The following is a 15,918-nucleotide window of genomic DNA, read 5'->3' on the forward strand; positions in this document are numbered from 1 at the left end:
TCCTAGATCCACCCCTTGTTCTAGCAAATTCCAGGGCTGGATGAATCCCAGGCAAAATCACTGCTGGTAGAAGGCATTTCCATCAACATGGTGAGATTTCCTCATCCCTCCCCTTCTTGCTACAGCGCAAAGTGCAGCCCCAATGCTGCGACCCTCCATAATTGACCCTCTATTTATATTATAATGTTGTCTTTACAATTAATTTTTATTGAATTTTAACCAAAGAAATTCATAACCTATTATAGTTTTAAAAACTAAACAGGAAATCTCAACCAAAAGAATAAGTGATATTGCCAAAAGTTGAGTGAACAGATGTTTTTAACTGGTACTCACAGGAAAACATAGCAAGAACCTGGCAAATATGTCTAATGATCATTGGGGTTCCACCACAGAGAAGACCCCATTTCTCACTGCTAGCTTGGTGCCTTCAAGCTTCCCACTGACTAGTGCCCAGAGATTTTTCCCTCCAAAATTCTAGGGGTCAATTATGCTTTGACTGAGCCGCCCTTTCATTTGTCAATATGCAATGCAGTAGCTCAATTTCAGACTTTATGTATACACTCTGTATTTACAAATTTTTCTAAATTAAATTAGACAATAAGAATGGTCTTTAGTTGTTCAATCAGGGAATTTCATAGTCAGGATGACTAGCAGCTCTGTAAAGATACCAAAATAATCTTCTTTTTCCTGCCAGAAAAAACAATAAACTGGCTCCAGAGGCTTATAAAGTTTAAAGAATCAAAACTTTTTATTTACAAGAAATAAATCAGGAAGCTTTTCTGGCAAATGATTAAACTGAAATGATATATAAGAAGTTGGTTTCTGAAAGGTCACTATTTTCAGTATCTTTTCACAGTTGATGCAAGATTCATACAGGTCACTATCTTTAGTGCCTTCAAGTTTTTACAGTCACTTAAATTCTCCACAAACTAAAGACCCACCAATATAGGTGTATAGTTTCTGTTTGGCTTTCATGCTAAACCTTTAATTCCACTCACAGGTAAGTATAGCTTACATGGTTCCTGAGAGACTCAGTCTCTCCCCTAGAGTGTCTCTCTCACATGGTGCTTCTCCGAGTAGGACTTGCAACTTTCCTCCAGGAAACCCAATCCTTTCTCTTTAAAAACTCAACCACCCTTAGGAGCTTCACTGCCCCATATCTGAGTGAGTTTTCCTCAGAGAAATTAACCAAGCCACTGGTGTGATTAATCAGTGTTGTGGTTAACTCCAGGACCTTGGCACAGATTCCCTGTTTTAAATTTGTTCTTCCTGGTACTTAATTAGAGTAGCTCAGTTCACTTAGAACTGGCCCTCAGCCACCACAGAATGGAGCTCTAAGAGTACCCATTCCCTCTGGCGATCAATTCAGTTCTCCCTTCAGAACTCTCAGTGTGCTGGCTAAGAACGTGCAGCATTTCTCTCTAGCCAATCATGTGGAGTTCTATGTTAACCCTCAACATTCGGTAGGGCCCTGCTCTGGTTGTCTAGAACAGGGGTAGGGAACCTGCGGCTCTCCAGATGTTCAGGAACTACAATTCCCATCAGCCCCTACCAGCATGGCCTATCAGCCCCTACCAATTGGCCATGCTGACAGAGGCTGATGGGAATTGTAGTTCCTGAACATCTGGAGAGCCGCAGGTTCCCTACCCCTGGTCTAGAACAATGGTTTCCAACCTGGGTAACCCCAGGAATATGTGCCAGAGCATTTGGGGATACGCAAAAGAAAATTATGTAATTGGTTTGCTAATATGGGGGCACAATTTTAAAGAAATGGATTGCCAAGAGGTACATGAGTGAAAAAAAGGTTGTGAATCACTGCTCTAGAAGATCTTAAGGCATGGTAAACTTCATGCGAGGTCAACTCCTAGGCTAGTTTGGTCTTTAAAAGGTTACATCCACTATTTTGATTTGTTCTTAGAGAGTACCTGCAAGTAAGACAGGTGGGATAAGTAAATGCTTCTGAAGAATTATGGAGAGAGGAGAAATACCCCACAGATATACTACACTGAATTTTCTGAAGTAAAGGAAAACAAATGCTGACCTAGTCACAGTGCGCATCTGCAAGTACAGTGTAGCAGAAAAATGGAATACCATCTAAGGCAGCTAAAAAAGAAACATAATTTGAAGATCTTAGAAGTGTTAAGTTAAATGTTCTTCAAAATAAATTTGCCACCATTAAAATATATTTCTCAAACACTTTTTGGGGTTATTGTTCACACTTCAAAAGAATGGAAAACCAAAGTACTTTGACCGGTAGCGCGCCACAGTTTTGCAAAGCCTTCAGAGGCTTTAGATTCAATGAGCTGATTCTTTACCCTCAATCCTCCTTAAAACCTTCAACCCTAGTGGAAACTCTGACAAAAGGAAAACTTCGAAGGGGGGGGGGGCAGGAATCAGTGATATCACTCATCTCATGGGGAAAGCAACACCAAACTAATTTCCTGACCAGCTCTGGAAAAAATTAGATCATCCACAATATTTCCAAATTATGATCCTTTTACTAGGCAGAGCACAGTCAATATCCCCATTTCATACCTAGCTTCAAGGTAAGATATTTGGAGCTTGAGATAGGTTGACTGGAAAAAGATAATCAATGCAATATAGTGGTTAGAGTATAGGGTTATGACCTGAGAGGCCCAGGTTTGAACTACCACTCTGCCATGGAAGCTTATTGAGTGGTCCTGGGCCTATCATTCTCCTTCAGCCTAGCTTACCTCACAAAGTTATGGAGGTAAAATAGGCAAGGGAAGATATAATGGACAAGAGGAGAATGATGTAGGGTATTTTGCATTTCCATCAAGGAGAATGATAGGGCATGAATAAATAAAGTGACTGGCAGACATGTTTTCAATATGCATACACCAGATATGGCTTGTTCTGAACCTAAATTTCTATGCATTTAAAAGCATTTGCTTCTACTTTGTTCAGAACTGAATTAAGGTACCTCATACCATACAAGTTTTTAAAGGAAAACTCTAATAATAAAAATCCCACACAAAAAAAGAAAAAGAATACTTCACACACATACACTATCACCTTTATAAGATCAACACTCTTTCCCTAGAAGGTAGAGATTAATGTACCATCAACAGTGATACAATTAAAAGCTCACAGGGCAGTGCAAAAAAAGGCCCCACTCCACGTTGTTACAACTGACAGTGTATAATGGCGATTCTTAAGAGGGCCTTCTGAAGATATGAAAATATTATGGAGCAGATAGGGAGAGGCAGTTCCTGCAGTATGTGGAACCAAGGTTGTTAGGAGTTCTGAACTGAGCCCAAGAACCTAATAGCCAGAGCAACTGCTGTTTACACAGTCTCCAAATCCTGCCAAAAAGGCCTCTAGAACATTCTTCAAGGACAGCTGTACAGCTGCATTACAATAATCATTCCTAGAGGTTACAAAAAAGCATCATCTGTGGTTGCCAAGTCCTTCCACTCAAGAAGAGGCTGCAATAGTCACATTAGACAAAGATGATACAATGTACAGTCCTGGTCACAATTATCTCCTGAGAATTCAGCAGCAACACAAATATCCAGCAAGATTTGAGGCTTCTAGTTCAGACCAACAAAGCTACCTATCAGAAAATATCCGACAGTAATCCCAAATTGTGTATCTGCCCAATCAAGACAGACAACCAGTCACTGTCATTTCCATTTTATCTGGATCCAACCTTACCTGCACCTTGTTATCCGTGGCTGCTTGTTCTACTAAGCTCAATGAGACTTGCACCCTTTCGGTTTAGTACTAGAGCCTGAAACCAGCAACATCTGCATGTTAGTTTGGTTTAGAGAGAGGAAAACTCATACTCTTTAAAGCATACACTTAGTTTTGCTCTACAATACTACAAACATGAGCCCATTTTAGAGTGGCAAAGATAAGAACCTGTTTCTAAGATTTTTAAGAGGGGTATGAGGAGAGAAACTACAAAACGCCAAACTACCCAGCTGCATAACACCTGCAAAACCAGTGCCAAATCAATAGTGCATCTAATTAGAGCCGTTTAATTGCTTCTGCTGCTCATTCAGATCCAAAGTCTCACCCAAATGTATCATCAGAAATAACAGCAGTCTTTCAGCAGCATCATCTCTCCATGACCATTCTACCAGCACCCCCCTCCATGCTTGCCTCTATCCCTCAGTAAAGTTATCACATTTTAAATCCGCCCCCACCCCACAACAGAAAAGAGAAAGATTTAAGTTTGCCCTCCACCCTGAAGGCTCACATCTTTCCAACTTCAGATGCTTCCCTACAAACAGCCTGCCCTGACAGACTCAACCCCGGCTGCCTCTACCTAAACCACAGGTAGCAGCAACAAACAAGATTAGTCTATCACAAAGAGAACTGTCATTAAAATGCACAATGGGGTTCTGTTTGGCTTCCCCCTACCCCGCCCGCTTGTAGCAAAATGTCTCCTGAAATGGCTCCCCCAGCCCGCCAAGGTGCCGTTCCCTTCAAGAGCCAGCACAAGGGAAGAAAAATCAAAGCTAAAAATATCATCCACTGAAAGGTGTCATGCCAGAGACAGGCTTAGTACGAGGCAGTACGGGGAGTGTCATGAATTTATTATGAGCCCCCAGAGAAGCTTCAAAACAGCCTTTGATCTCTTCTTTCCCATTTATTCAAATTTTTAAAAGGAGAAAGAAGGGGGGAAAAGAAGGGTGTGTAGGAGAAAGAAAAACAACATTCCCTTTGTGCAGCAGGAGCCTGCTCCTCCCTATGTATTTGCATTCCTGGTTGATGCACAATGGATAGCACCACCAAACATGCACCCCTCATCTCTCCCTTTAGGTACAGCAGAGGGAAGGAAGAAAAGGGATCATATAATGAGTCATGATAAATGAAAGTGTATTTGATTATGAAGTAAAGTGATTGGGATTGAATTCTCCAAAACAAACCAGAACATAATCCAGATATTAACTTGTATTAAGACCAATCAAAGGACACAGCTTTTGAATTCACCACAACTGTTCATCAGGTTGGATGCTACAAAAAAATTTTCCTCAGCTCATCAGCTCAGGGGCAAAAAACCTGCTTTGCTTCACTCCACCTCTGGAATCCTGAATTACAGGATCTCAAATAGCAAGCACTAGGGAAGGTCTCAAAAGGTTTTCTATTCAAGATGATGAAATTATTTCCCTTTCTCAAGGAATCTGCTAGAAGATTGGAATGGAACCAAGCTTTTAGAGGTCTTAAGATCAGGGAGTACCCTAAATGACCAAACCATCTCTTTCAGCAAACAACCCCCCAGGAGAGATGATGGTTGAGGACCACAAGGAAAAGTTTGCTGCCAGGGTTAGGACATGCAATCTCTCCCTGCTGCTTCTAACAGAAAAGTGTTAATGGACCAGGCTAGTCCAGCCTTGGTTAGTGATTGGATGAGAGACCCTCCAGGATGTCCAGGGTAGCTACACAAAGGCAGGCAATGGCAAACCATCTCTGCCTTTTGCTTTGAAAAACCTACCAGGACACCATAAGTCAGTGGCAACTTGACTACACTTTTCACTACCATGTTCTGAAACCCTCCAATTCATGGCTAGCATTGCCCAGCACAGACATAGCACTAAGAGAAGCAGTCAGCACTGCAAGCAAGTATATATTCAGGATTTTGCCCCTAATCCTTTCACTGTTTGGGGTGAGAATTTTCTTAGTTCTGCAAATACAATTGCTGATTCAGAAACACCTGACTGCTCCAAAAAGAAAGAACGTTTTAGCTAAATTTGTCAGAGTCACTAGGGAAGTACGCTTTCATACCTTTTTATGGGAGTAGCAAATTTACACTTGCACATGTCTGCATTCCACAAATACTGCCAACAATGTAACTGACTTGGGTCCCCTCCCCCTCATTTCCTAGTTCTGTGTCTCAGTTTCCATCACCCTAATCCAGAGGCTTGGTGTACACAAGAAGGCTTCAGTTTGAACACATGGCACTTGATCTGTATGCAAAAAAGCTACTTCTTCGATTGAAGTGAATCAATCAGCTAACATAAGTGCTAGATTAGGGATCATACCATTAATTGGAAATGAGTTTACATATGAAAAAGGAGACCTCCCCTATCTATGGTTGATTCCCCACGGTCAATTAATCACATGATACTCACGCGAAATATCCAGGTTTCAGCAAGAACTCCACATTGCTTGAGCGACAAACAGGGATTCATCCCATTTGTGGCGCTCGTTCTCCACCTTATCCCACGTCCCGGCAGAACCTGCTTGCAAGTACAACTTTTTTCCTTAACACGCTTTCGATACAGTTTTGTGGGAAGGAACGGGGGTCCAATCTGTGTTTGAAATTCCCACCATGGAGTGTGATGCAAGTCTAGCAACCAATCAGCTCTTGGCAGGTGCTGAATGATGCACGTGCAGCCTCTTCCGGGTTTCGATTTCGCCGTTGGTCTTGGTGTTAGCATAACGAAAAACCACTTAATGATTAACCGTTCACCCTTCCAAACGAGCTAAAACCTGCTTAGCACCTAAACGCTTAAACGTTCATCCTTGCAAACGAGCGAACCTCAGGTTAGCAAGTCACAGGGAAAAATTTCGCACCCGAAAAAGGTCCCGCCCCAACACGGCACGCCAGCCAATCAGGAGAGACCCGCAAAGGAGATTGCATGGTAGTGGGGATTGCTACATTTCTGGGATCCAAGATAGGCTGACATGTCTTTGCTGCGGTGGGGAGGTTGAAACCTCGATCAAAAGGTGTGGTTTCTTTACAAACTTGGTTTGATCTAGATAGAATTTCCCCATGGGGAATTGATCTATGTAGACAACTTCTGTAGTGCCTAACTCCACTTTGAAGAGTTACAGTATATGACTCATACACAAGTATCAACATACTATAAGGGATCAATTAAATAATGAAAATATTCCACAGGTAAAAAATATTAGAAAACAGATTGAGGTCCAAAGCTACGTCATGCCAAAAAGATTCTGTACATATTGTAAGAAAAACAAAGCCTCTAAGAGCTACAAATGGCATAGCCCTTTTAACTGAAAGCTTAAAATATAGCTTAATATATCGTTAATATAGCTATACTTTAATCTTGTCTCACAAATAACTGAGGAAACAAGTGCATAAAAGTACAACATACAAAGAACCCCAACCTTCTTGAACTTGTGGGAACTACTGGAATTCTGATAAGAGATAGTGGGTTCCACAACAAAATGACTTCAACAGGGGTAGGAGCCAATCAGAGAATGTTGGGTGGTTCTAAGCCAAGCAACCTGGCCTATGAGGGAGGTGGTTGTTCCTGCAGACCCAAAGGAGATGATTTACAGGCTCTTCTGATTTACAGGCCCAGTCCACTAAGAAAATGGAAAGCCAGGATTGGCTGTTTGTTTTGAGGATATAGATGTTTGGAGAAGAAAGATGTGGGTACCAGAAACAACATCAACAGGTACTCATGAGCTCCACATTATTGATCACTGATACAAAACCCAACATAACATGTTGGCACAACCACTTAGTAAATAGCATAAAAATGCCTTTAACAGTCCAATCTAGAGGGCTCCAGTGGCCAGGGTTAGCGCAACTGCTGGCCTGCCACGCTGTCTCCAGAGAGCTTCCAGGAAGCAAGCTCCAGAAACTCCGCAGCCGCCTGAAAGCCCTCCACAGGGCAAAACTGACTTACACAGTCTGAGGCCTGCGCTAAAGACAATCCTAGCTCCAAAGACCATTGGTAGCTGACTAAAGTCAGCACCACTCATGGGAACACCTCTATCCCATCCCCAGCCACACTTTAGGTTGGTGTAGCTCTTCAGAGCTCAGACTCTTCTGGGATGGATGCTGGATGGTGCCCACCTGCCTCCCAGTTTGTCCTCCCCAGCAGTATAAATGCCACTTATGCCAGCAGGATGGGCAAATACACCAGCGCAACCATGCACTGGCTCCACGAACCAATTCACCCAGCAGTGGCCTAGTGGTTAAGAGCAGGTGCACTCTAACTTGGAGAACTGGGTTTGATTCCCCGCTCTGCCACTTGAGCGGTGGAGGTTTATCTGGTGATCTAGATTAGCCTGTGCACTCCAACACATGCCAGCTGGGTGACCTTGAGCTAGTCACAGCTCTTCAGAGCTCTCTCAGCCCCACCCACCTCATAGGGTGTTTGTTGGGGAGGAGGGGAGGAGATTATAAGCCCCATTGAATCTCCTTACAAAAATGGGGATATAAATCCAAATTCTTCTTCTTCCCCTAAGATTAGGCTATAGGAAATCCATCTAATTCTGTTCCTTTATAAAATGTAAGGCTGCAATTTGAAGAGGTAGGGAATGACTCAAGGAAGAGGGACTCAAGGAAGTGGGGCTTTTAAGTCCCATTTTCCTGCTTGAAAGACACCTTCACATAGGACTGCTTTTGGCGCAGGTGGTGAAACCACCGCTTCCCCATACATTTACTGCTAGGCCTTAGCAATAAGTAGCCAAATGACGGCAACAGTTTGGGAATAGGGGGGTGAAGGGGAAAAAGTCACACTGTTTCCAGGGGATTACATGAATATGGTGTGCAAGTCTCAATTTTACAGGAAGAAATTTAGTTTCATTCAAGTCAACAGCACAAGGCTGACCACTTTCAATAGAGAAAGCCTATGGTATGCAACTCCCTACCTTGGAAAACACAGAGGTCAGTAAGGAGAGAGAGACACAAACACCACTGTTCTTCTACAGCAACTGAAAAAACAAGACACACTGGTTCTCATCTCTCTGAGCCAAGAGTTTAATCAGTCACCAATCTGCGCTCCACTGCTCAAAATCTAGCCCACAGTCAGAGACTCACTATCAAACTGCACCTTCCTCAAGATGTATGTGCTCCCACTGCACCACTAATGATTGAAAATGTTTCATCACTATTTATAGAAAATGTCTGATTTAATGCCTCCATTACTACCCAAAGTTGCTGTTAGAGCAATAAATGCAACACAGTGATTGCAAACAGAACAGACAAATGTTTCACCATCATCAGTGGTTACAGGGGCAAAAAAAAGAGGGCATGAGGGACGCATACACCAGGCACAAAGAACAAGCCAAGTTAAGGAGGCCATCGATAATGTTTATTGCAGGAGCTGTCATTCAGCTCAGAGCCTAAGAAGACTAACTGCCACAGGGTATGAAGGAATGTGTGGGTATCTGTCAGCAAAATGCCCAGCATAATTATATTGTTCAGGTCATGCTATAAACATCTGTGACATTTTACAGACTACAGATCACGCTACACTCTGCCCTGAGGAGCATACAATGTCTTCTATTACGAAGAAAATAAAAGAAGACAGAGGGATAAACAGAAGAAAAAGAAGAGTTTGGATTTATATCCCCCCCCCCTTTTCTCTCCTGTAAGGAAACTCAAAGGGTCTTACAAATTCCTTTCCCTTCCTCTCCCCACAACAGTGTAAGGCTGGGGTGTGTGAGGCTGGAGTGTGTGAGGTTGAGAGAGTTTTAAAGAACTGTGACTGGCCCAAGGTCACCCAGCAGGAATATAGGTTTTTGGAAACAAATCTGGTTCACCAGATAAGACTCCATGGTTTATGTGGAGGAGTGGGGAATCAAACCCAGTTCTCCATATTAGAGTTCACCTGCTCTTAACCACTACACCATGCTGGAGAAGAGTATGTATTCATGTCAGTTACAGAAACTCACTGAGGAGAGGAGTACAATATCAACAGCTTCACAGTGGGTTTTGAAGAAGATGACCAAAGCAAGAGAGGTGACATTAGATGTGGGTTCCAGTTCCAGGACTTGTTTCCAGGAGTAAGAGGCAGCAAGAGGGAAAAGGGATGCTGCAAATTAACTTTGGAAAATCAATGTGTAGGAGAAGCAGATGTCACAGGTTGGGATGTACTGGGAGATGACAGCAGAGAGGAAAAGGAGGGCTTTTAAAGTAAGAGTTAAGGAATTTGTGCTGGATGTGGCAAAAGACAGGAAGCTAAGGCAGTAGTCTGACCAGTCTGAGGGGTGAATGATTTGGACAGCAGAGTGCTGGGTGGAGGAAAGGGATTTCCAAAGCAGAAGTTAGAATTTTTGCCAAGGGGACAGATAGGAAGGTCTGTATTTTTGCAGTGTTGTAAAGCAAGAAGTCACATTACCTAGCACTAGCTTAACTGCTGGGGGGAGGGGCAAAAGAGAGAGATAGCGTAGCTTCTCCCATCCATCTCAGACTTCCTTTCCTTCTACACCTCCCCACCCTGTTTTACCTGCTTGCCAGACCCACCATTCCCTTCCCTGTCTGTTCACTTGCCTTTCTACTCCCACTCATGTGGCATGTGGCTGTTGACACATCAAAATGCTGGTCAAATTCCTCAAGGATGTTCACCCACCCACCCCATGTCTATATGGATATAGATATCATTCTTGCTACTTTTTTAGTTTATTAATGCACGTTTTAAAACAAATTTTTCAGCAAACTTGAGGGTTCCTCAAAACCCTGAACTGCACCCATGACTGGTCCCACTGGCTAGATTGTTTGATACATATATCAGCCACCCATTGGCTATTAGACACCATGATAAAGGCAGACAGACTATACATGGATCCTCTGGCAAGTAGAATTCATGTTTTTTTAGCCTTAAATATAAAATAAATCTTCACATACAATTCTTGTCAAGCAGCGAAGATTTTACCCCAACCACAAGTATCTACAGGGCAACATTTTACTTTCTTCTATGTAAGGAAATAGTTTCAGTTACTCTATTTCTGGAAGGAAACAGAACACTCACTGGAATGACAGTTACCACTTTCCCCAAGTAATCAAAGCTATTGAGCATCAATCTTGTTCCTTTGCATCCATCTTTTGTACTGCTTCTTAGATGTGCAAGAAACAATAATGAACTTGATATACACACAGATGCATGTGTGCTACCTAAATGCATAAAGAAGGCAGGAGCAGCCTCAACGAACAGGCTTTAGGTCAGTAGCTACTGGAACAGGAGGCTGCAAAATGCCTGCTGTTTTTCAAAAAGGAAGAATTTCCCAAATACCTGATACCCAATCTCTTCCTTTGCTCAAGTTGTTGAGCCTTAACTTGTTTGAAGATGACAGACAGAATGCCACAGAGGTTGCTAAAGTAACCTCTGCTCACAGAGCTTTGTTGCATGCAGCCGAAGGTATCAAAAAGCAAGCAAAAGCACTAAAAAACCTTTGACAAGTAAAGAACTCTTGAGTCAATTATAAGGAATAGGGAAACAAGAGAAGAGGGTTATGCCACAGGCTTTGTGCACAAAAGGTTACAGTGCTATGGGTGTCACATGCACACATGCATATTTAGAAGTAGGCACATGGTAATTATTATCCTGAGCAGGTTAGGTACAATTCTTCTTTCCAAAAGCTTTCTGTAAAACACAAAATAACTGCCAGAGAAAAAGGATCAGAATCAAAGATTGGGTCAGCAAGTATCCCTGAAAGCTATTCAATCTAACTTTTACGCACCAACCCTGATTGACATGAAGCATACAAGCTGCAACTACGGAACTCCAACAAATAGTGCATTGCAATAATGAGACAGCAGGAGGCATCCAGTTGGTCCAACACCAGATATTGCCAGGCCAAGTATGGAGGGAGGCAGATGCAGAAATAATCTTCACTATTTCAGCAAAGTGAATTAACAGAGTTTCTATGCATGCTAACTTCTGCAATCCGTCAGCCTCAAAATATACTGTTTCAATGAGTCTACTACCACACACTTCAATTTATAAGTCACTGTATTTTGGAAAACCTGTTTCTCTAAAGCAGGGCGACCACAGGAATCATTCAAGGTTTGGCCCTGTGAAAAAGCAGAGTGCCACATAAGGCAATCATCTAGCTGTAAGTCTTACTGTGTAAGATAATATAATTGCCAGAATTCTCAAAACAGACGTGGGTGGGATACCAAGACATTTTGCCCTGCTGCTACAGAACAGAAACATTTTAAAGAGATCAAATTGCTGCAGCAAGAGAAATGAAAACAGACATGTAGAAAATCAGGAGGGAAGGATTTGACAGCAAGATTACAGATGCTTGCTACACCAAACAGTTTGTGAAGCACAAACATGTATGGAAATATAAAACGAGGAAGAATGCTTGAGATATATTAAAGAGATGATAGCATTCAAGCGACAAACCATATCCAGCTCTCAACTGTCTTCATCAGACACACAAAATACTACACACCATGCTACTAGTTTTCAGTTTACTTGGCAAAAGCAGTGAATGACCAGATAAAGATGTGAAACAAGTACCTTAAATAATGCCACGATGAAACACCCTCATTCGAAGTATCCATGCTTTCCATCACAGGAAGAGGTTTGGTGTCTACAACCTACACTTTTGATTAGCTAACCATCTATGTCACCATTGAGAAAATGCTCATCACCCATGCTCATTTCTTACCCTCTGATACTGAAAAAAAAACCAAATTATGCAGGGACCAATTCCAAAGTGATTTCCTATGTATTCATATTTAATGCAAATTACTTTTCTGAAATCTGATTCCATTTGATCAAAGACAGGAGAACAACCTGTCCAATACAAGTGTCAAAGGTTAGCTCCCCCACCACCCCAGAATTCTTTGTTCTCAATCCCCCCCATCGGCAGTCTTCCTGTAACATAGGAATTACAAAAAATGTGAAAAATATTTTCCACTTAGCCCATTTTACTCATGCAGTGTAGTAACAGACATCAGCAAATTTCTTAGCTAAATCAGTTTACCAGTTTTATGCACTCCTCGGTATTAGAAACTATGTCTACCTTATTGCAGAAGAAAAGATTTAAAGGGAAGATCTTACAATAGCTGTGTTTAAGTGCTTTATGTTATGAAAAACTCAGCTGTTGTTATTTAACATGCATTTTGAAACAGTGACATACAAGAAGGATCTGGTTCCTGCCCATAAGGCTGGCAGCCTGAATCTATTGTGGAGCCCCCAGTGAAGTGTATAGCCAAAACATTCAAGGAGCACTTTGACCAGATACAAGATGGAGCCTCTGGTGTACCAAGTGACAAAAACACATCAAGGGGAAGACAGATCATGAATCACCATTTGTTAAACAGAGAACCACAATCTTTCTTTCTGCTGGGCAAGATCAGATGGGGGCACATTTACATGTTACATACATCTGGTTCATGTATTATATACATCATCATTCATTAACAAGATACTATGTGGTGTTCAGCAGCAAGCATGTTCCGGTGAAACCACTTCCCAGAGCATTTACAGGAGTCAGCAATTTCTCCTTTACGCTGTTTGCATTGTGAGCTGCCACATCTCCTGCTCTCCCACAAGCCTCTTCAGATTGATAACTTTACCTTGAACTCCTACAAAAGTACAACCAATACTCATTAAGACACCAACACATGCTACTTGTTCCCTTAGCATGTGAATAAGGTATTTTTAAACATCCCCATGAGCCTAGGCAGAAGTAAATCCCATTGTATTCAGTGCTCATGCACATGTTTATACAGAAGAAAATCCTACTGCAGCCCTCACTCACTGGTAAGCAAACACAGGATTACACTATAAACAGCACTATTAACATCACTGTTTTTATTCCACCAGTGCATTTATCCACATCAGGGATGTTACCAGTTGAGCTGCAAGCCTTACCACTGGTAGATAACATGCATGAAGACTTTTTAGAAGTTAGTCACTGATACCTACAAAGAGGGGCAAGCACACTTGGATGCCCCATCCAAAACCTATCGCCTTCAGGGCCAAACTGGTCTGAAAAGGTGATCAATTTCTATGGAGCACAGGCAGTAGGAGCCTTCCGATCACAACCGTGACAGAAGCCAGGATTTGGGCGTGGCAATCAAGATCACATTTCCCCAAGTCTTTGGCTAGGCTAGGAGGAAAAGAAGACGCCCCAAGCACCCACTGACCTTGCAAGGGATGCTCTAACTATGTCCAACTATGTGGGGTAGGGGGCAGAGCAACGCCCTTTTAAGAAAACAATTCTTCCCTACCAAGGCTTCCTCCCTTCTTGTCTAACAAAACCAGACTGGCTTGACTGGATCTAGCCCATTCACTGGGGGCAAGGCTAATTAAATACCTACAGTTTCCCAGCCAAGTCCTTCGCAGCCTCTCTTTCACAATCCAATGTTTCGATTTTTTTTTTTTTACCCACCCAACCCTGCGTACATACACACAACTCCACCCTACTCAGAGATTTTTTAAAAAGATTGCGAGCACGGTTCTGGATATGCCAGATTCGCCCCCTGATCTCCGTTCTGGGTGGGGCAGTCACGGGATCGAGCGCAGCTCTAAGAAAAACCACCAGGATTGTTATCAACATGCCCTGCAATTCGCCAACCGTCCATTCAATCCCTCCCTCCACCTCCATGCTTAGAGGCAAGAATGAAGACGGAGAGGAGGCGACGGAGAAGGAGACAGGCGTGCGCCGAGGAGGAGGAGGAACGTATCGGAGTGTTGCAAAGACGGGGCGTGAAAACGGGTGGCGAAGAGCAACAGGGCACCAGCACACCTGAACGCCCGCTTGGATCGCTCTCCCCTCTCTACGATGCAACAGCAAATGAAGGCCAGGAAAGGCGCTGATTCGCCGTCGAGAGGAAAGAAAGGGACACACCCCTTGCCTCCAGAAGGCAGGAATATGGGGGCGCTGCAAAAGAAAAGGCAGCGTGGGAAGAAGAGGGGAGAGACCCAGAGGAAAGCAGCAGCCCCCAATGTCACCTGGACGCGGCTTGCACAAAAATGCGGGGGGGGGGGAGGAGAAAAATAAAACACGAGTTTAGGGTGACTGTGAGAAGCACGTACACAAGATAGGCACCCTCACTCCCGCCGCCGCCGCTCCCTCCCCAGCCTGCAAGCTCTGAACTCTAGAGACCTCCACGTGATCTTGCTGCCTGCCTGTCTCTGCATCGAGTAGCCTCGCCGGTGGGGAGTCTACCCCGTTGTCCCCCACTGGATCCGGCCAGAATGGGAGGCGTAGCCAGACGAGGTGGTCGTAGAGAGGGGGGAGGGAGGAAGAGCGGGTGGTGGAGGGCTAACCTGTTTGAAGCAATCCGGAGTCAGGAGTTCCAGCTGTCCAAGGAGACGTTCATCTGGGGAGGAGGATCAAAGGCTCCCCGGCATCTTTTGCAATTTAAAAAAAACGCAGATAGAAAATGGGATGAGAAGGGGGGGGGAGGGTGGAAAAAAAACCAGCTACTTTCCCCCCCGCCGGCTTTCTTCTTCTTCCTCCTCCTCCGTGCAGCGGCGAAAAAAAATTGAATCAAGCTGGCGAGAAAAGTGGGGGGAGGAAAGCGAAATAATGCAAGGCAGCTGCAGCAGGAGGTAGGAATGAGCGAGCTGGGAAGCGGGAGGGCTGCGAGCTCAGCGAGGGAGGCACGTCATGAGCAACTGAACCAGCCTCCGAGGGGAAGGGGGGGGGAGAATATCATCTATGAAATGAGACAGCCTTTGCACAGGCTCCAGCTCCCCCGTCCCCCAGCTCCTGGAGCGCCCTGCAGTCAGTCTGCCAGCAGCAGCGAGCCTGTCGACTTGCACCTGTAGGCGCCAGGGACTGCCCGGCCAGCCCTGGCGCGCATCGCAGGTGTGAAGCGGGGAAGCTCCAGTTTGTGGGATTTTTTTTTTTTATCCGATTCCGGGCTACCTCCTGGCTGCTTCCAGCTTCCTCTGCCAGCCAGAGAGATGCCCCTGCTCTAACCCCACCCCTAGCAACTCCCTTCTCATTGTTCCGTAAACCAAGGTAAAGCACACGGGCACGCCCAGGCTCACGCACTCCTCGAGGTTACTATAAAGTCACCGGAAGGGGGAGGAGAACTCACGATTTTACGCGTTTGTAAAATGAGATCTGGAGGGAGTAATCCTCGTCAGACCCCTCGGTGTACATAGAGCCTCCTGCAGTTTTCGCATTTGCAAACCTCTGTTCCCTCGGGTTCCTGTTGCATAATCGCTTTCGAGCGCCTCGAAGATGCAGCCTCCCTGTGAAAATACCCGTTGG

At 44.0% G+C, this 15,918-nt stretch overlaps 1 protein-coding gene across 9 annotated transcripts in view; it reads right to left on the reverse strand.

Annotated features, from left to right (window-relative positions):
- Nucleotides 1-15,618, reverse strand: part of EPB41L1 (erythrocyte membrane protein band 4.1 like 1) — a 206,335-nt gene extending 190,717 nt beyond the window's left edge. For 3 of the 9 annotated variants that reach the window (XM_048497674.1, XM_048497677.1, XM_048497676.1), the window contains exon 1: nt 14,964-15,618. The gene's annotated coding sequence lies outside the window, so the exon portion shown is untranslated. The remainder of the gene's footprint in view (nt 1-14,963) is intronic. The other 6 variants (XM_048497678.1, XM_048497675.1, XM_048497672.1 and 3 more) reach the window with 3 other exon arrangements.
- Between the last annotated feature and the right edge of the window lie 300 nt (nt 15,619-15,918).

This window comes from Sphaerodactylus townsendi, linkage group LG05 (genome assembly GCF_021028975.2).
Source record: "Sphaerodactylus townsendi isolate TG3544 linkage group LG05, MPM_Stown_v2.3, whole genome shotgun sequence".
In the NCBI taxonomy this organism is placed as follows: domain Eukaryota; kingdom Metazoa; phylum Chordata; class Lepidosauria; order Squamata; family Sphaerodactylidae; genus Sphaerodactylus; species Sphaerodactylus townsendi.